Raw genomic sequence first — 21906 nt, 5'->3', positions numbered from 1 at the left:
ATAATATATAATTTTATTTTAATTTTACAGTCTGAATTGTAAAACAAAAATAGCTGTGGTGACATTTTGTTAAATAGTAAAAAGTACAGCCTGAATAATTCTATTTGCCCAGTCTACTTTTTCTGTAATGTGTAGGAAGGAACTGCAGATGGTGGTTTACACTGAAGATAAATGCTGGAGTAACTCAATAAGACAGACAGCATCTCTAGAGAGAAGAAATGGGTGATGTTTTGGGTTGAGACCCTTCTTCAGAAGAAGGGGTTTCAACCCGAAAAGTCACCCATTCCTTCTCTCCAGAGATGCTGCCTGTCCCGCTGACTTACTCCAGCATTTGTGTCTGTCCTTTTCTCTAAATCTGCTTGTGTCATGCAGATTATGTCACCGTTATGTCATCAACAAATAAAAGCTCCCATCATGTATAATTTTGCAGTGTCGGTTTTCCTTGGCAATAATGAAATATGGGATAATTTTCATACCCAGATTGCTGTCACTTAACTATTGGCAATAGAACGTTCTTGTGTCACATCTGTGTACAGTATTTTGGTTTTCTTGAGCAATGGAGGTTATCCCAATGTTATCACTCTTAATGTTTAGATTATATGTAGTGGTTTATAGGGTTACACAATGGCAGTTTTATTCACTGCATTAAACTTTCCCTGGGTTGGAATGCAGAAAACAATTTCTGTGGATAATTATTTTAAAATATCACACTAAAGGTATTCCTGTTTACTCCTGATTGTTTTGCAAATTAACTAAGAGGAATATTACTAGATCAGAGTTGAGATGATGTGTGTTGGTCCTTGACTTTCAGATTGATTTTGGTGTCAACAGAAAAATGAAATGATAATGAGACCAAAACGAACTATAGTATCATAGAAAACTCAGTGAACAAATGTTGCGGGAGCCTATCCTATTTTGTACCGATGTTGCGGTACATGTTATACCAAAGTGATCATGGGCAAATTCTGTCCCTGAATTCTGTTCCTTCAGTGATTTGCAGTGGGGTTGCTGTCGCTGACCTAGACTAGAAGTGGAGGTTCATATCTCTGATTTATTTAGAAATACCAGGCCTTGATAACGTATGAACAAAAAATCTGAATTCTAGAAGTACGATGAGAATAGTTTCTTGACATCGGGTAACGTTTGACTGTATTTGGCATCAACAAATGGCTGGGAAACAGAAAAAGAAATACTGGCTTTAGTTATACCTGAGCACAAAGGAAGATGATATTAACGAGACCATCTGTCTCAGGATATTGCTGCATGAGTTCCTTACCGAAATGTCCTAAGCACCATCATCTTTATTGAAACACAGTGCTGGAGTAACTCAGATGAGCTGTTCAGACCGCATCTGTGGAATACCTGGATCCTGGATAGGCAATGTCTCGGGTCAGGTCTCCTTTTCAGACAGATTGTAGGGTGGGGGGGGGGGTGGGGGGGGGGGGGGGGGGGGTGAGGAGGAGGTGGAAAAGAGATGGGGGCAGGAAATGCCTGGCAAGTGATAGGTTGATGCAGGAGAGGGGAGTTTTGTTGGTAGATGGGTGAGCAAAGGCGAGAGATGAAAAAGAGACAAAAGGATGTAAGACAAGAGAAGTGAAATGTGAAGCTAAAGGGAGTATATAGGTGGAGGGGAAAAGGGGATGGGGCTGCGGAATAGTGGGAGAAATGGGCGCACATTAGAGTGGGACATAGAAGAAAGCGGGAGGGGGTATTAACTAGATTTCGAGAACTCAACGTTCATACCAATTGGGTTGTAAACTACCCAAGTAGAATATGAGGTGGTTTTCTTCCAGTTTGTGTGTGGCCTTGCTCTGGCAGTGGAGGAGGCCCAGGACAGAAAGGTTGTTATGGGAAAGATGGGTAGCAACTAAGAGATCCAGCAGGCTTTGGCAGACCAAGCACAAGTGTTCAACGAAACTCGTTGGGTAGATTACCACCCAAAGGGGGAAGAGGAGCTCCACTGATCAGTTACATGACATAAATACTGTCGCTACAAGGACAGGCCAGAATCGTAGCATCCTGTGGTAGAAACCTCACCAAAGACTTGTCAATTTTTCCAAGGCACAAGCAGAGGTGCAACGGAATATTCTGCATTTGTCTGGATGAATGCTCAAGATGCCCAAGACCATTTGGGGCATGATCTGCATCCTATTCTGCGAACATTTACTTCCTCCGCCACTGGTGAATCAGGGCTAGAATTGTGTCATCTCCCTTGGGCATATGATATAGAGAATTAGCCACAGCCTAGCCTCTTTAAACCACGTGGTTAGTGTGAGCTGATGGACTTGCTGCCTGCTACCACTGCTATTGGCAACAATTGGCAAGAGACCGACATCAGGCAGAACCGTGGTAGTAGGGGACTCCATCGTGAGAGGAACGGACAGGGGTTTCTGTGGCAACAGGCGGGATTCAAGGATGGTGTGTTGCCTCCCTGGTGCCAGGATCCAGGACGTCACGGACCGAGTGCAGAGCATCCTCAAGGGTGAAGGTGAGCAGCCAGAAGTGGTAGTGCATGTCGGCACAAACTACGTCGGGAAGAAGAGAAAAGATATTCTGCAGCGTGACTTTAGAGAGCTTGGAAGAAGGCTGAAACGCAGGACCTCCAGGGTGGTTATCTCCGGTTTACTTACAGTTCCTTGTGCTGGTGAGGGCAGGAACAGGGAGATACGGGATCTGAATGTGTGGCTGAGGAGCTGGTGCAGGGGGCAGGGATTTAAATTCTTAGACCACTGGGATCTGTTTTGGGGTAAGGGTGAATTGTACAAAAGGGACGGGTTGCACCTCAACAGGCGGGGGACCAGCATTCTGGCAGGCAGGTTTGCCACTGCTACATGGGTGGTTTTAAACTAAATAGTGGGAAGGGTGTTTCAAATGGGATAGACAGGATGGAGTTAAAGGGAAAGAGAGTATAGGAAAAGTTAAGAAAGACCCCAGAATTAACGGGACATAAAGCTCACAAAGGAATAGGAAGGAGAATGGCCAAGTGTAATAGGAATCAATGTGAAAGGTGAGATGAGCAAAGGATTAAAAGTACTATATATGAATGCGCTAGAGATTGGTAGATATGACATTGTGGGGATTACAGAGACGTGGCTGCAGAAAGATCAGGACTGGGAACTGAATATTCAGGATTATACGTCCTCCAGAAAGGACAGCCAGGTGGGCAGAGGAGGTGGGGTAGCTCTGTTGGTGAGGGATGAAATTCAGTCCATTACGAGGGGTGACATAGGGACTGACGATGTAGAGTCACTGTGGATAGAGTTGAGGAATTGTAAAGGTGAGAAGACACCAATGGGAGTTATCTACAGGCCCCCAAACAGTAGCCCGTATATAGGGTGTATGTTGCAGCAGAAGTTAATACTGGCATGTAACAAAGGGAATGCCACTGTGGTTATGGGGGATTTCAATATGCAGGTATACTTGGAAAATCATGTTGATTCTGGACCCCAAGAAAGGGAGTTTTTAAGAGTGCCTCTGAGATGGATTCTTAGAGCACATTGTATTAGAGCCTACCAGAGAGAAGGCAATTCTGGAATTAGTGTTGTCCAATGAACCAGATTTAATAAGGGAATTCAAGGTAAAGAAACCTCTTGGAGGTAGTGACCATAATATGATTAGTTTTAATCTGCAATTTGAGAGGGAGAAGGTTAAACCAGGAATGTCAGTGTTGCAGTTGAACAAAGGAGACTATGAAGGCATGAGAGAGGAGCTGGCCAAGGTCGAATGGAAAAGGATCCTAGCAGGAATGATGGTGGAACAGCAATGGCAGGAATTTCTGGGCATAATCCAGAAGATGCAGGATCATTTCATTCCAAAGAGGAAGAAAGATTCAAACGGGAATAAGAGGCAACCATGGCTGACATGGGAATTTAGAGATGGAATAACAGTATAACAGCTTTATTTGTCATTCGGTACCGAGGTACCGAACGAAACTACATAGCAGTCATAAAAAAAAAAGAACACAAGACACATAACCCCAACACAAACGTCCATCACAGTGACTCCGAACACCCCCTCACTGTGATGGAGGCAACAAAACTTCCACTCTCTTCCCCACGCCCACGGACAGACAGCTCGTCCCCGACCGACCCGCACAGTCCCCGCAAGGGGATGGAAGTCCCCGCGGCCGAATCGCACAGGGCGCTGAAACGTCTCGCGGCCGAGCCGGGCGATGAAACTAAAAGAAAAGATGTATAACATAGCAAAGAGTAGTGGGAAGCCAGAGGGATTGGAAAACTTTCGAGAGACAACAAAGAGTAGCAAAAAAGGTAATACGGGCTGAAAAGACGAAGTACAAAGCGGATTATTTCAAAAAATGCTGGAGTAACTCAGCAGGTCAGGCAGCATCTCGGGAGAGAAGGAATGGGTGACGTTTCGGGTCGAGACCCTTCTTCAGACTGGCCAAGAATATAAAGAAGGACAGTAAAATGTTAAGAGAAAAAGATTCGTAAAGACAAATATGGGTCCCTTGAAGGTAGAAACGGGTGAAATTATTATGGGTACTAGGAAATGGCGAAAGAGTTGAACAGGTACTTCGGATCTGTCTTCACTAAGGAAGACACAAACAATCTTCCAGATATACTAGAGGACAGAGGATCTAGGCAGGCAGAGGAACTGAAAAAAATTAGCATTAGGTGAGAAATAGTATTGGGTAGACTGATGGGACTGAAGGCGGATAAATTCCACGGGCCTGATGGTCTGCATCCCAGGGTACTCAAGGAGATGGCTAAGAAATCGTGGATGCATGGGTGATAATTTTCCAATGTTCAATAGATTCAGAATCAGTTCCTGTGGATTGGAGGATAGCTAATGTTATCCCACTTTTCAAGAACGTTGCGAGAGAGAAAACGGGGAATTAAAGACCAATTAGTCTGACATCGGTGGTGGGGAAGATGCTGGAGTCAATTATTAAAGAGATAATAACGGTGCATTTGGATAGCAGTAAAAGGATTGGAATTTTTTGAGGATGTGTCAAGTAAAATGGACGAAGGAGAGCCAGTGGATGTAGCATATCAAGACTTTCAGAAGGCCTTTGATAAGGTCCCACACGTTAGCTTGGTGAGCATAATTGGAGCACATGGTATTGGGGGTAAGGAATTGACACAGATAGAGAATTGGTTGGCAGCAAAGAGTAGGAATAAACTGATCCTTTTCAGAATGGCAGGCAGTGGCGAGTGGAGTGATTAATGATTTAGATGATGGAATTAGAAGAAACGCTAGCAAGTTTGCAGATGACACAAAGCTGGGTGGCAGTGTGAACTGCAAAGAGGATGTTAGGAGGTTGCAGGGTGATTTGGACAGGTTGAGTGAGTGGGCTGATGCATGGCAGATGCAGTATAATGTAGATAAATGTGAGGTTATCCATTTTGGCGGCAAAAACAAGAAGACAGATTATTATCTTGATGGTGTCAGATTAGGTAAAGGGGAAGTGCAACGAGACCTTGGTGTCCTTGTACACCAGTCACTGAAAGTAAGCGTGCAGGTACAGCAGGCAGTGAAGAAAGCTAATGGCATGTTGGCCTTCATAATGAGAGGATTTGAGTATAGGAGCAAAGAGATATCTTCTGCAGTTGTATAGGGCCCTGATGAGACCACATCTGGAGTATTGTGTGGAGTTTTGGTATGAGGCAGTGCAGCGTAGGTGCATGAGGTTAATCCCTGGGATGGAGGGACTGTCATAGGAGGAAAGATTGGAAAGACTGTATTCACTGGAGTTTAGAAGGATGAGAGGGGATCTTATAGAGATGTATAAAATTATAAAAGGACTGGACTAGATGCAGGAAAAATGTACCCAATGTTGGGGGAGTTCAGAACCAGGGGCCACAGTCTAAGAATAAAGGGAGGCCATTTAAAACTGAAGTGAGAAGACACCTTTTCATCCAGAGAGTTGAGAATTTGTGGAATTCTCTGCCGTAGAAGGCAGTGGAGGCCAATTCACTGGATGAATTTAAAGGAGATTTAGATAGAGCTCTAGGGGCTAGTGGAATCGAGGGATATGGGGAGAAGGCAGGCACAGGTTACTAATTGTCGATGATCAGCCATGATCACAGTGAATGGTGGTGCTGGCTCGAAGGGCTAAATGGCCTTCTCCTGCACCTATTTTCTATGCTTCTAACAGAAATTTTGGCTTTGTAAAGTTGAGGCTCAATTCTCTGCAGAAAGAAATGCGAGGAAGGGTCTTGACCTAAAATGCTGACAGTCCATTTCTCTCCACAGCAGATATTGCCTCGCCCTCAGTGGATTTTCAGCAGTTTGTTTTTTGTTCCAAATGGCAATATCTGCAGTGTCTTGTGTCCCCCAATTTTCTTAACTGATTGAGTTAAGTACATTGGACTTAACATATTTAATATAATTACTTAATATTGCTTTTAAAAATATCTATATATACCAAAACTCTTGTTTGTTTGTTCCTGAACTACAGCCAAAACGGTACACGATAGCGCGGCAATTTTAGGCCCATCTTACTCACCGTTGTCCCTTTGGTGCTAATGGAAGAAGTTTCATTGAAATCCATGTTATATTTCAAAAGTTACTCACATTTTAAAGTTTAAATCTATCTAGGGAGGGAGAGGGGTGGAGGGATGCGGGAAGAGGAGGGAGGCTAATGGGGGTTGAGGGGGATGGGGGGGGGGGGAGGGGGGGAGGAGAGGGTGCTGCACCAATGCAGGAGAGATTTGGGCCCAACGGGTCCACTTGGTCTAGTATATATTACTTGTATATATATATATCTAGTATATATATCTTGTATGTTTGTATATTTGTCTGTTTGTAAATATATTTGTTCCCGAAATACAGCCTTACTCACCATTGGCCTTTGGTTCAGATGGTTGTTATATTTTAAAAGTTATTCACTTTTGTAACTTTAATAAATCACTTTTTTAACTTTAATAAATCCACTTGTCTTGCCCATCAGCCGCGCCTGCGCAATAATACCTCTGTGTTCGACATCACAACGGGTCCGCGCCTGCGCAGTTGGGGCCCGTTGATCTAATACTTGCATGTTAATCTTGCGTCACAACGGTAAGATGGCCGCCAGATCCGCACAGGCGCAGTTGAGGGAGAGTTGCCATTTTGAGATTGCCATTTGATTGCAACGGGTTCATGGGTCGTCAGTTGGGGGAGGGTTGCCAGGCCCGCAGGAGAGGTTTGGACGGAGGGTTGCCAGGTCCACAGGAGAGGTTTGGACCCAACGGGGGTTGCCGGGCATGCAGGAGAGGTTGCATATTGAGATATTTTGTACGATGGGAATTGCCAGGTTGTCATGAAAATCCCTTTCTGTTGATTTTGTTGCCAATTTGCAACTATTTAACAGCATTGCACATTTAATGAGAACTTTTAAAGGTGATAGAAATGTGTTGATCTGTTGTGTAAATGTGTTTCCTTCAACTCTCTAATTACATTAGTCATGCCTTTTGAAATCTTGAGACTGATGAAGTCCTCCAAGTTAATTTTGATTCCTCTGACCTTTTTTCATATAGTTATGCCAGAATAATTAAATATTGTACAACTGTGTCTGCAGTTTTCACTCTTAATTTGCAAGTCTTCTAGATGATAAGATAAGGTGAATTCTGTGCTTTGATAATCCCTATGGATTTTATTTTTTTGAAGTAATGTATTACGATGTAGGAGTCTATTCAAGACCCATCTGCAAGTTTTTTTCTCTCGCATATGATATCAACTGTCTCTTGGTCTTTTTTGACATTACTTAACACTAACCACTATAGTACCTAACTAATCTCCTTTTGAAAAGTGGGAGCAAAGTGGTGCACTGAGTGGCAAACCTTGGTTGCAGAGTAAACTCCAAACAGGCACAAAACCAGGACCTTATGGCTGGGAGGAGGCAGCAATTACAAGGATGCTGAAATGTATTCTTGTATTGTTATCCTTGCAAGGCACAACGATTCATTTCTGCGCTTCCAACAGAATATATACATGGTTGTGAGGAACTGCAGATGCTAGTTTTCGAAAAAGACACAAAATACTGGACTAACTCAGCAGGCCAGGCTGCATCTCTGGAGAACATGTTCAGGTGACATTTTGGTCTGGGACCACCTTCAGATTGATTAGTGAGGGAGAAAGCTGGAAGAGAGGTGGGGGTGGAACAAAGCCTTTGTGATAGATAGGTACAGGTGAAAGGTTGTTTGATTGGTGGGTGTTTGGACAACGACCAGAGATAAAAAGGCAAAAAGTGAGAGATGAGTATAGAAGAGACATGAAATATGAAGTCAGAGGGAGGAATATAGGTGGAAGGGGAAGTTTAGAAATGGGTAGATACCCAGGTTGGGCACAGGGAAAGGAGGGGTGGGGGTGTTTGTAGATTACTTAAAATTGGAGACCTTCAACACATTCCCAGCAACTCACAAGCAGGGCCTACCAACACTGACCTTTACCGCACCCCAGGCCAGGCACGCCGATGCCACCGGCCAACCTGTACATGCACCCTGGCTGCTCGTGGGCTGAGTCCACCAATGCCACCACCAACCGGTACATGCACCCTGGCCGCTCGTGGGCCGGGGCCACTGACTCCACCGAGCCGAGCCTCTCCCCTGACCATCAGTAGGCCTGGGTCATTGGCTCCACTGGGTTCCAGGCCGGGGCTTCCGACTGCTTCACATCGACTGACTCTTCTGGGTCCTACCACTGCCCCCTTCCCACAGGGAACTTTAATGCTCGCACCACCACATCGTGCTGCCCATTCCTCTATGCCAACCATGCTACCTCTCTTACCTCACACCCCCCTCTCCGCTCTGATCGCCTATCATCCCCACACGGTATCTCCCACAAGCTACCCTCCACACCTCTGCCCTCCTCAGAATCTGGGTCTGATCCCAGTTCTTATTCCCATTGAGTTTTCACCATTCCCTGATCTCCCCCTTTCCGGTGCAGAATGGTCAGTCCACAGCAGAGGATTTACCTTTGTACCCCTATGCCCACACGTCAATGGGTTCCAAATCCACCATGATCTTGAGTTCTTCCGATGCCTCTGTCTCTATGCCCTTTTCTCTGGTAAGGAGTCCTCACCTCTCAGTGATGACCACTTCTCCTGTCTCCAACATTCCTCCTCCTCATGGACTCCCCTTGCCGCTCTTCTACTCACCCTGAACATTTTTATTTCCAATGCTGGAGCTACATCAACCATCTTGACTTCTCTACTCCCCTTGCCCACGCCAGTCTCATCTCCTCTGAATGCACTGCTCTCTGCTAACTCAGCAACAATTTCAACATTATCATCAAAACAAAAATCGCCAAGCAGGACTGCCCTGGCAGACCCATTGTTTCTTCAGCTCCTGCTCACTGAACTCTCCACATACCTTAGTTATTTCCTACCCCCCCCCCCCCCTCCTTGTCCAGTCCTATCCTAGCCACATTCGAGGCACATCACACCCTTGAACTCTTCAATAACTTTCAATTTCTAGACCCCCATTGACTCATCTTTACCATGTACATCCATTCCCTTTACACCTCCATCAGTCACACTGCTGTAAAACTATATTCTGCTCTTTGGTCGGAGAGAGAATGGTCTCGACCTGAAACGTCACCTATTCCTTTTCTCCAGAGATGCTGCCTGACCTGCTGAGTTACTTCACCATTTTTGTGTCTATCTTTGGTGTAAACCAGCATCTGCTGTTCCTTCTTACATACTGTAGTTCTATGTTCTATATTTAAAGTATGATATGTATTATATGATTAATCTTAGAGGAGGGATGGGAGAGCAGGCATAACATAATCTTGATTGGTTTTCTTCATTTGTATCAGAATGTGCATTGCTTTACTTTAGAATTCCAGCATCTACAATGATTTGTTTGACCGTTCCTTTCTTTTTTTTCTCCCTTCATTCATTTCCAATTTATATATTCTCCGGACAGTTTAACTGTGATAAATGGATGGAGATCACCTCCCTATAAGACCACTACCAGAAGTGTCCCTGTTTCCCTTAGTCTTCATCCTCTCAGATATTTCCTCTCAGATATTTCCTATGTTCCACCATTTTCCTTTCTCAGGATTTGATTTTCAATGTTTGATGAAAGGCCTTCAACCAGGAACATTAACCGCTTCTCTCTGTGGATGCTGCCTGACCTGTTGAATATCCACAACATTTTCTGTTGTGACTCTGCTGTTATGCTTGTGATTTCACCAGAAGGGAAAATCTAGGCTCATAATTCTAAACAATTGTGCACGAGTACAATCAAGCCATACAGAAGCACAACAGGTAGTGGAAAGAGAAAAATACCAGAGTGCAGAAAGATAGACACAAAATGCTGGAGTAATCAGCAGGTCAGGCAGCATCTCTGGAGAAAAGGAATAGGTTACGTTTCGAGTCGAGACCCTTCTCTCTCTGACTAGAATGCAGAATATTAGTTTTACAGCAGTGTAGCATTGCAGTTACAGAGAAAAAAAGTTCAACAAACCACAGTGTGGTAGATTGAAAGATCAGGACAACACCCTTTCTTGTGGAAGAACTGTTCAGTAGAATGATAAGTGGTGGGAATCTGGTACGTGCTTTCAAGCTTTTGTATCTTCTGCCCAACGGGAGAAGGGAGAAGAGGGAATGAAGAGGAAATTGCATACAGTCAGACTATGTTAAAACTAGCATGAAAGTAAATGAGATTTTAATCACAGTCCAGTAGTTTCATGGTTGCCATTATTTACATTGGCTTTTGTTCTCCAAATTTGTTTAAATGCTTAAATTCCCACCTTCCACTTGTGCCAAAATCAATAGTTTTCACCTCCGGATACCAGTATATTATCATAACCACTTTGCCTCCATACACAAGATTTATAGTAACTTTAAGAACTGTTAGCAGTATTCAGTTTATATTTGATACGTTGCCCAACATCAGTAATTTTCATGGTTCAGAAAAATAATTCCCATTTAACAACTCATTATTGTCAAATTAAAAAGTGCATCTCTAAAATGTATTTATTTGTTTTGTAGGACAAAAGGAAGCAAATGAAAGAGTAGCACATTCAAGAAGGGCATTTCAGGAGAAGAACCAAGACAATCACCACGGTTGAGTGTTATTTGCACTGTATTTTGCAATTCTTGATTATCACTTTACAACATTAAAAAATGAGGCAGCTGAAAGGAAAACCAAAAAAGGAAACTTCGAAAGACAAAAAAGAACGGCGGCAAGCCATGCAAGAAGCTCGAAGTCAAATCACCACCATAGTGTTTCCCACATTAGCTGTGGTTGTGCTGTTGATTGTTCTGTTTGTTTACGTGGCCACCCGACCAACCACTGCATGAGAGAAAAATTACAGAGCATTTTATGAAGAATTTTCATCTTGGCTACAATGGATTTAAAATGGAGTAAATCCAGCGAGAAACATTTCTGTCCAATTGCAGTTCCATTCTTCTTGGTCGTGACACATGTTTAAAGAGTATTGTTGCCCAATTGTACAGTATATATGATATATATGCTAATTTCTCTCATGTGCCTTTGAAATTTTCACTGAAGAGTATTTTTGGCCCTTTAAATTATCTGGAAACAATTCCAGCATCTTGAGCAGAGGTTGAAAGCAAACCTTAATTCAAAAAATATGTCAGAGGCCAATTTGTTGCATTGTCTATACTGTAATAGTATTTTAAACAAAATTCTACAATGAATTTCACCACTCTTGCCAAAGGACAATCCATTCTTGTATTGGAAACGTATCACTTAAAATGCAATGAATATAAATTGTAAATGTTTATTTTTAGAATAAAATCAATGTTCAGAATTTTTTCAAATATATATTTTGCAGTGTCAAGGAACATGGAGAAGTCTCTTTTACCAGTAGTTTTAATGTGTGCCCAGAACATTTTAGACTTGCTATGGGCTGCCAGATAATACCAATTGCGGAAGACAACTGCTTGGCCAACCCTCTCCCTGAATGAATCTACCTCTGTTAGTGCTCAGATGCTTTAGTGTACGGTGATTTTGTCCTGATGGTGTTTTTGCAGGGAGAATGAGATTATTGAATCCTGGGAGTTGGAAGGAGATAATTTCACCAACTTGACCACTTGAAGTTGGACCAGTATTACACTAATCTATGGTCAAGAAAAGATATGCCTTTTCAGGATTTTGTGAATGTCTTGGAATTGGATAGCAAGGACAGTGTTAACTGTGGTATTATATTTATATTCTATTGCATGAGCCCATACAATACTCCAAATCTGTTCTTGATATGGTTTATGTAGATTTACTATATTAAAAAAGACTTATTCTATACCATTTGCAATAAAACAAAAACATCTCAGCAATCTGAGATGAATCTACAGAGAAGCAGAATGTTGATTGAATTTGTTTTATATCTAAGCCCTCGCCATTCATATGAAAGCTGTATTATTTGCAGTTCCTTTTGGTCCTGGAATCATGGATTGTGGCCCCTATTTGGAATGTTTGCAAATTTATGTTTTGCTAACTCTAATCCTAATTTAAATTGTCAGTGTGCACCATGAATATTATTGGTTACAGTACAACATGTGGAATACTGCAACCCAACAGCTGGACACAGAGGAATCACTTTATTTCTATTCTCCCATTTTCTTCCAATGCCATAGTGTCCTATTTAGGGTTGCCAACTATCTCACTCCCAAACAAGGGACAAGGTGACGTCACCACCCCGTGCCCCATGTGACCTCACCCAGCCAGCGCCCAAGTGCTCCCGCTCCACCAATGGCGGCCGCCTGGGGCGGGAGGCGGATTGCTATGCAACCTCCGTTAGACAGCGCCTGGGCCTCCGGACCTACACTGCCCGGGCCAACAGCCCCCCCCCCCCGGCCTAATCCGGGACAAGGGTGGTACCATACGGGATACACCAATTTACCCCAAAATACGGGATGTCCCGGCTAATATGGGACAGTTGGCAACTCTAGTCCTATTATACATCGTCAAAATCTTTCTGTAACCCCATATCCAACACATTCATATCTTTACAGCCAGTCATCATCTGTCAATTCTACAAAGAACAACAACTCTTTGCTGCTTTTTAAAATAACCCATATATGATACAAGCATGGGTGACTTCCCAGTTGCTCAGTAGTTTAGTTTACCTTTTCCAGGAAAATCAAGCGGGATAGTGCAGGAAAGTAACATGTCTGGTTTACTTGAACCAACTTGGTGTAAATTTGGTTGACAATGGCACTCGTTGAATTGTTAATCTTCCTTTAGCTGGGGGTAAATTGCAAATGCATTAATGTAGGGTGATCCTCTTTTAAAAATAGGATAAGAGAATGGTGGGAAGTTACTGTGTTTGCCATTATTCACTGAGGGAAATCCTCGCATTGTAAAAATATTTAGACAGGACTTGTGCTCAAGTTTGATGCATTTTGCTTGAAATAAGCTTAAAATAATGCCAATAATTGAAGAATTAAGAACAGTCTGCATTCAGCATATCACGAGTTTCTACAATCCAACATATCCTGTTTCAGGGTATTGACCCAAAACATTGACTATCCCTTTGCCTTCCCAGATATTGCCTGACTGACTGAGTTCCTCCAGCAGTTTTTTTTTCTTCCAGATTACAGCAACTGTAGTCTCTTGTGTCTTTATTTTCTTACATTTTTCAGTAGTTTAATGCATAGTCTGTCTAACTGACCCTGCTTATAAAGGTGACCAAATTGAGGGATTGAATTACCATTGCAAGCTACTGCCAAATTCATCCATTTGGGAGCCCATTTGCAATTCTGAGATATGAAGACAGAAATGGGTGCATTTTGAGAGCATTTAATTATTTTATTTTAACAATAAGGAATTCACTAAATATTGTACACCAGTTTAGTTTGTAAATTATTTTACATTCTCTTGTTACTCCAGTGGAGGACTAAACGTTGATTGCAAAAGCTTATTTTCAACCATGATAAACTGCACTACATTGCTGCACAAATATATCAAGGAATATTTCTTAATGCAAACCTTCTCAATTGCCTTTGCCAAAAATACTGCCGGTTTGCATTATTTTCAAACGACATTTTATGTCTCTGGTTTTAGCTAGTGAAGAATCTTTGTGGGGGAGGGGGTGAGCTGGTGCTGGAAAGTCGCACCTGAAAACCTTCTCAACATGAACCTCGATCACTGATTACACAAACGGAGGATAGTTTAGCCCTTGCAGTTGGTGACACTGGGATTGGCTGGCTCTCAAAATGTTTTTTCAATTAACCCAATCTCATTTGAAGTTTTAATGTAAATTATCCCATGTTTCAGTTAGCAGATTTTCATTGGAAGACATTTTTTTTTCCTGTTTGTATCTCAGTCTTTCAAAGGGCTGATTGCCTCTGCAGTTGGATTGAAAGTATGAGAGCTGCTTCTAAAGAAGGCTCAAGCTTCCTTGGATTGTAAACGTTCAAAAGGGAGGCTATCCTGTTACGTACTGTACAAAACAACCAGTTCTGTTTCACTGAGATCTGGGAAGGTAGAAAATTAAGTTTGTGATCAAGGAGATGATGTAATATTACTTTCAAACTTGTGTCTAGTGCCTACATGGTATTTACTGAAGATGTTTGAAAGTGTTTAGGTTGTGCATTTTTGGTCACCATATGAATGCATTTTTCTTAAAAGTGGAGACTTGTGGAGAAAGGAAAATCACTCAAAATTGGAGTAATTTATACTTGGATTGTCGATTGTGCCTTAAGTGGAAACTCTTGGCCTATAATTTGTTTCACTGGATATGATCATACACTTGTAGCCAGCTATTAACTTGTTATTGTCTACATTCACTGCATTCCTATGTATTTATTCACAAAATGCTGGAGTAACTCAGCAGGTCAGGCAGCATCTCAGGAGAGAAGGAATGGGCGACGTCAGCATCTCAGGAGAGAAGGAATGGGCGATGAGTACCAGCATCTTCAGTTATTTTCTTTCACTGCATTCCTAACTGGATACACTGTTCAGGCTACTTCTGCAAGCTTCTTAGCTAAGCCTCGTTTTGTGTTGATGCTGCTTGCTTGCTCCACAACATTTCGTGCTCTTTGCTAGCCCCCTTCATCACCTGAGAACCAGGCTGTTTTTATTAATTCTGAACTTTGGCAAACAAGTTTGGGAAGCTACCCAGCTGTGAACTGCACATGCATATGCATGCAGTGTTCATCTTTGTTTCAAGTGGAAAAAACAGCTTTGTTTACTGATGGTCTATAGAATAAAAATAGTTAGAGTATGCATTATGAATTCTCAGGAGTATAATTATGTATGAATGAGGCAGACCTGATAAGTTACAGTGGAGCACTTAGATGCCACATCACTTGAGCTTTTGGTTGGTCTCATTCCTAATTAGGAATAAAATTACAAAGTAAAAATGTATTCTATGATGATCTATATTCCTCTGATTAACCCTGATGCAGCAAAGGACTAATTAATATTATGGGATGCCGCAAGGTCTGTTTGAAATATTTAAAGCTTGCAGATTGTGTGGATGTTGATGTATGGCTTGGATTTTGCAGGATAATGACTGAAGCTGTCGGGTTTGCCTGTGTCAAACCGGACCACCAGCATTTAGCCAATTAAAGAGCATCAAGTTCAGGACTTGAACATGTAATGTCAGGAGCAAATGTCCTGGACCCTCAATAGATTTGGAGTGTTAGATCTGTCAGTTTGCTGTGCCTGTGAATTCCACTTAGAATTCAGCGGTAGAGCCCGATCTTCAGATTATCTGACAACATGTTGAGCGATGCTGTGCCAGGTCAGACGTGATCCAGGATCTGAGACACTTTTGATTTTACTGAAGATTTGGAGGCGAAAGATTGTGGAAAAGGTGCAGACAGTTTTTAAATTGTGCATCTTAGTTTGATGTTTCTATTTACATGATTCCTTGTAACAATGTTTTAGATTTTAATTGTCAGTTATTTCATGGAATTTTCAAGGTATTTGAATGTCAGGGAGACATTTGGAAATTATTACAGATTGTTGTCACCTTTTATGGCTGGCAAGAGTCAGGTCATCTTTCCTACACAGGTCATCTTTGCCGATTGTCAGAGCTTTCAGGGGCATTCCGAGGTAGTGCCAGATGCATTGCCGCAGTCTCAGACGTATCACGTGACTCGGATGTGGGCAGTTGCCAAGATTAACCACCTTCATCCAAACCAGCAAAATTGGGAGACAGCAAGCAACAATTCTGGGCTGGGCTACTGGAACAGAAATGTCAGGTTCATTCTTAGCTTGATACACTGTTTAGGCTGCTTCAGGGCACATTTCAACTATGAATCAATTTTGATGGCAGCGCCTGCTCTGTGATGCCTAAACATTGGTTCTTTACTTGTGTCATATAAGGCTGTCATTTACCTTCCAGCAACTTCTCACTCGGGGATGTGAACAAGGTAAGTTTGATTTTACTTCAGCTGGCTGTTAACTGGAACATTGGGGCCATTTTGTTTGAGGGTTTTTTAAGCATGTTGCTGTCTGCCAGCTGTACTCCAATGCTAGACTCATGGAGGTTAGCATGGGAGAGGGAATTAGGGCTAAATGTTTTCATGGGGTACGTACACTTGGGTTTCACAATTGCCAAAGAATCTTGTGCCAGGTTTATGGAGGCCAAAGGCATGTTCTCTGATTGGAGATAGAAGAGACTGCAGCTACTGGAATCTTGAGTAAAAACTAAACTGCTGCAGGAAATCAACAGGTCAGGCATCATCTGTGGAAGGAAATGGACAAATGACCTTTTGGATTGGGATTTATTCACAAAATGCTGGAGTAACTCAGCAGGTCAGGCAGCATCTTGGAGAGAAGGAATGGGCGACGTTTCGGGTCGAGACCCTTCTTCAGACTGATGTCGGGGGACGACGACAAAGGAAGGATATAGGTGGAGACAGGAAGATAGAGGGAGATCTGGGAAGGGGGAGGGGAAGAGAGGGACAGAGGAACTATCTAAAGTTGAAGTCGATGTTCGGCGGGACAAAGGAAGGATATAGGTATACCACTGGGGCGGGACAAAGGAAGGATATAGGTATACCACTGGGTATACCCATAGGTATACCACTGGGTATACCTATGGATTGGGATCCTCCTTCAGACATTCTACACTTGATTTGAATAAAGGCTCTGGCCTCAAAAGCCTGATGTTTATGTTTAGTCCTTTTTTCCCTCAAATATTTGGGAGACTGTTTTCTGCCCTTTCACATACTCCGTACTCAGTTTGTATTTTTGAACAGAAGGTCAACCATAAACTGAAGTTCACCCCAATGTACCTGAGCAATTTAATAGAATATTAATAACATTTTTTTCCACAATCAACTACGAAGAAATTGTTGAGAAGACCAATTAACCCATTGTAAAAAATTCATCCTGTTTAAATTCTGAGAAGACATCAGGAGCTATTTCCTTAATCAGTATTTTGCATACAAAACCACTAAAAGATCTTAGTTCTGGATAATTAGACAAGTAAGCAACATGGAAATAGAAGAGAGTACCAGGGGAATACTTCACATAGAAAATAGATGCAGAGAAGTTGAAAAAAAATACCAGATGAAAAATTGGGTGATTTCATTTGGAAAAAGGAACCTTTTCTAAATTAAACATTGTGAATATGGAAGATTAGACTGTTGAAGATATGAAAATGGTGAATAAATTATGAATGACGTTTCTCAATTAAGTTTAAGAGGTATTTTAAGGGTTGTTTTTCAATGAATGAATTTGACCAAACTTTACTTTAAAATAGAATAGATAAAGTAAATCTAAAGAAAAAAAAATGGATTTCATAAGAATTTTAAGAAGGTACTAAACCAAGTGGATCCGTTGGGCCCAAACCTCTCCTGCATTGGTGCAGCCCCCTCTCCCTCCCCCTTGCCACACTATCGTGTACCATTTTGGCTGTAGTTCAAGAACAAACAAACAAGAGTTTTAGTATATAGATTATACAATATTCAAAAGACTGAAAATAAATATAAAATGAACATGGGTTATTTTAAACACACATGTCAAGATGGGTGAAATGGTAGATCAGGTTAATGATGATGTGACAACCTTATATTGGAGGATGAAAGAATGACAATGATGTGCAATAGGTTCTTTGTTTCAGTGTTTTGATGGAGGTAGGAATATGCTGTACGGAAGGTAAATATTTAAAAAAACAACTGATTACAATGTCCCATTTGGAACTGATTAAGAGCCATTCAAATCTGTGAAATGTAAAAATCAGGTCAGTTTGAAAATCCATTTTGGATGATTTCATCCCATTTATAGTACTTGGCGAAGTCCCAGGATATCCCAAGGCACTCCATAACAATGAAGCACTGGAGTCAACTAAGTGATGCACAGTATCTAACAAACAGCATTGATATAAATAGTTGCAAGTATTTCAGAACAAAACAGAAATGCATAATCGCCAGCCAACGCCAACGTTTCTGTTTAATCCAGGAAAATAAATAGGTTGGACTGATGGAACAATTTCACTTAATCGTCATTGAATGGTACTGTGGGATATTTTATTTTCATTATGGAGGGAAAACTAGGCTGTAGTTTAATATTTATTTGAAAGATGGATCCTACAGCAATGCAGCACTCCTTTGACACTGCACTGAAATTTCAGCACAGATTCTGTGCAAATCTATGTAACTGGGCTACTATCAAGACTGCGGCAAAAGTGCTGTCTCCATTAACGGGTGTGGAAAGGGGAAGATTAAAGTGAAGAGTATATGGAAATATGCAGGCAGATTTTCAGGGATGAGATGTGCACAAACCCCCCTCTGTTCTGTCAGTTCTTTTTACCATTATTTTCAGTCTCATAACATTGCTTGGATCCACAGGGAGATACACATTTCATTTTATTTAAATTCTATTGATATCTTGGGAAACTGCAGATGTCATAATGCCTAACTGTGGAGGATCATTTTCATTTCCCAAGAGTTACCTAGCTTTTCAGTTTCAAATAATGATGGCACCATGGACTAGAGTGAAATGAAGGTGTGTTGCAACCGACAAAGAGGAGAATATTTACTTGCACTATGCAACGCTGTTCATTGCTTGGCTGAGCAGTGAGTAGAATTTATCGACTGTACTGGAGCATATATGCACAGACGGCTGTAATCAACATGCTTGATCTTTTTTTTGTATATTTACAAAATACAATTGGACCAATTGACCATAGGTGCAGGAGGAGGCCATTCGGCCCAGCACTGCCATTCAATGTGATCATGGCTGATCATTCTCAATCAGTACCCAGTTCCTGCCTTCTCCCCATACCCCCTGACTCCGCTATCCTTAAGAGCTCTATCCAGCTCCCTCTTGAATGCATTCAGAGAATTGGCCTACTTCTGGAGTAGACTCAATGGAGTAATTGGCCTACTTCTGCTCCTATAATTTATGAACACATTGGTAATTGGAATATATCTTTTCAAAGAGAAAAGAATCAGGGAAGGTAGACACAAAATGCTGGAGTAACTCAGCGGGTCAGGCAGCATCTCAGGGGAGAAGGAATGGGTGATGTTTCGGGTCCAGACCCTTCTTCAGACTGGAAATCAGTGGAAATCAGGGAAATATTTCTACAGCCACAATACTCAGCAAATATACTTTGTTACTTGTTGAAAATGTTCTGAAGCTGAGCTAGCATGTTGGAGGGTGCTGGAGGTTGTGGATTTGGGCAAGGATCCATCATATTAAATCTGAAAATATTGAAATGTTTGGTCAGATTTTAGAACAATTAATGTTTTGGTAATATTGCAATGATCCCAAACATAGGAGAAAGCTGGTGCAAGTCATAGGTGAAAATCAATGCTCAATCATTCCAGCATTTTAATTAAACCCAGCTGGCTGAAAATCTAAAATTATATCCATCTTCACTTACCCAGTCCTAACCACCATATAGGAAATTATTTAATGTTCCATGAATTTAAAATAATTCAGCACAAAAACAGGCCCTTTGGCGCAAGTCATTCATGCCAACCAAGATGCCCCGCTAAACTAGACCTATTTGGACCATATTCTTTGGCTGTAAACCTTTCTTAACCATATACCTGTCCAAGTTACTTTTAAAGCTGTTATTGTACCGGCCTCAAGTATTTTCTCTATTGATGGCTGGTGCTCTTGTTAATTGATTAAGCCCCAGCCTACCTACCTCTGCTCATCTTGTTTCCTTTCATGAATGGTTGTTTCTGCACTGACTTGGCAACCAATCCAGTTCCAATTACTGGGGTTAGAACATTAACTTTTTCCCTAATATAAACTTGTGGGCTTTTTTGACATTTCATTTTGTAATCTAGCACACTGCATGCTTGGTAAGATAATATTATCAAATAAAGTGCTTTGGAAAACTAAAGACCAGTTTTCAGCTTTGTACATTCAAACATGCTTTTAATCTTGTAAATTTAATTGTCATGCTGATGCCCTTTGAGCAATGGTCATGGGACAAAATGAATATATATCTGTAGAAAGAAACTGCAGATGCTGGTATATACTGAAGATAGACACAAAGTGCTGGAGTAAATTTGCGGGTCAGGCAGCATCTCTGGATAAAAAAGGATCGGTGACGTTTCCGAGTCTGAAGAAGGGTTACTCCAGCACTTTGTGTCTATCTTTTGAATATATATCTGCTGGCTTACTATATAGCAAGCTAAACAGACAAATAGATTTTACTCATCTGCATTAGGCATTTTAACCAGCAGCTCTGATGGAGGCCTCTGGTGTTCAGCCATTTGTACCTAAGTTGCAGATATAAGATAGGAATTAGCTATCAACTAAATGACATGTGCATCTATAAGATTCCAAAAGACTAGTGGCTGATTTTACTCATCTGTAATTAGGCCGCTTTGCTGGGATTACCCATATTTACATTGGTGAATTGCTTCCACTCTGAACCAGATCAAAGACCTCCAGAGGCAGAACTTTAACACCGCACCACCTGCACAAGAACCGAAGAAATAGAAGCACGACAATAGACCGTCATCCCCCCCAGATCAGTTCGGTCTTTGAATAACATCATGGTTGATCTTCCATTTCAGTACTTTCATGGACTAACCCCATGTCCTGTGATTCCCTTAATATCTAAAAATCACCAGACTCCTGGCTGCGTGGGCCAGTGAGGCTGGCACCTCTGCGTCAGCCTGAATAAGGAAGTGACCATGGGTGGGAGCCAGGGTGTATGAAAATTCAGTCTTTATCGTATTGAATAATATCCTTGATAAAAATAATAAATGTTGCAAAGAAGATTAAGTTATTAGAAGAAAACGTGTAAATGAATTAAATTTAGCTAATTTATATGTAAAAGCTACTATAATTTAATACTATATTTATTTGAACACTATAACTGATTATACGAGAAGATCTTATGTATCTATAAATGTTTCTGAAAAGGAATGTTATGTTAAAGATAATAGGTTGCAATGAATTATTAATGAAACCGTGCATCATGGTCCTTTCTATGCTATACTTTTTGTGTGAAATTATTTCGCAATATTCTTTTGTAAGCCATTTTGGAAATTACTGAACAAAAGAATCATTATTTATAAAATCTGAGATTCTCACAATCACTGAAATTGCTTTCAGAAATTGATGGAACTGCTTTTTTCCTACCTAATTAAAATTATTTTTTTCCAAATAACATCTTGACATTTCAGATGAACTCCCTTTGGTCTTTCAATGTCTTCATTAAAAATTGTACTTTACAAACATTCCCAGAGGATCAGAGCTAGGCTTGACATTTCTTTATTCTATACACGATATGATCCGAATTTGGACTATGTAGTATATACAATTTTCCAAATACTTTGACATTATTAAGCCAGTAGCACTGACAGTATTTTTTTCTACTTTGAGCAATTTGTTCAGACATATGAGGTTTATGTGGATGGATGTCCTATCATCTTATTCCTCTGGTCTATCAGAGCTGCAGGAATTTCTGGCCTCAGTATCTTCTTTTTAAAAAGCTGAATTCGGTAAAACAATTCTTATGAGGGAGTGATGATAGGAAGAAGAAAGGAAGAAGATAAGCTTTCTCTCATGG

The sequence above is a fragment of the Rhinoraja longicauda genome, chromosome 7 (assembly GCF_053455715.1).
Source record: "Rhinoraja longicauda isolate Sanriku21f chromosome 7, sRhiLon1.1, whole genome shotgun sequence".
Taxonomy (NCBI): domain Eukaryota; kingdom Metazoa; phylum Chordata; class Chondrichthyes; order Rajiformes; family Arhynchobatidae; genus Rhinoraja; species Rhinoraja longicauda.
Note: the sequence above shows the minus strand (reverse complement) of the source record.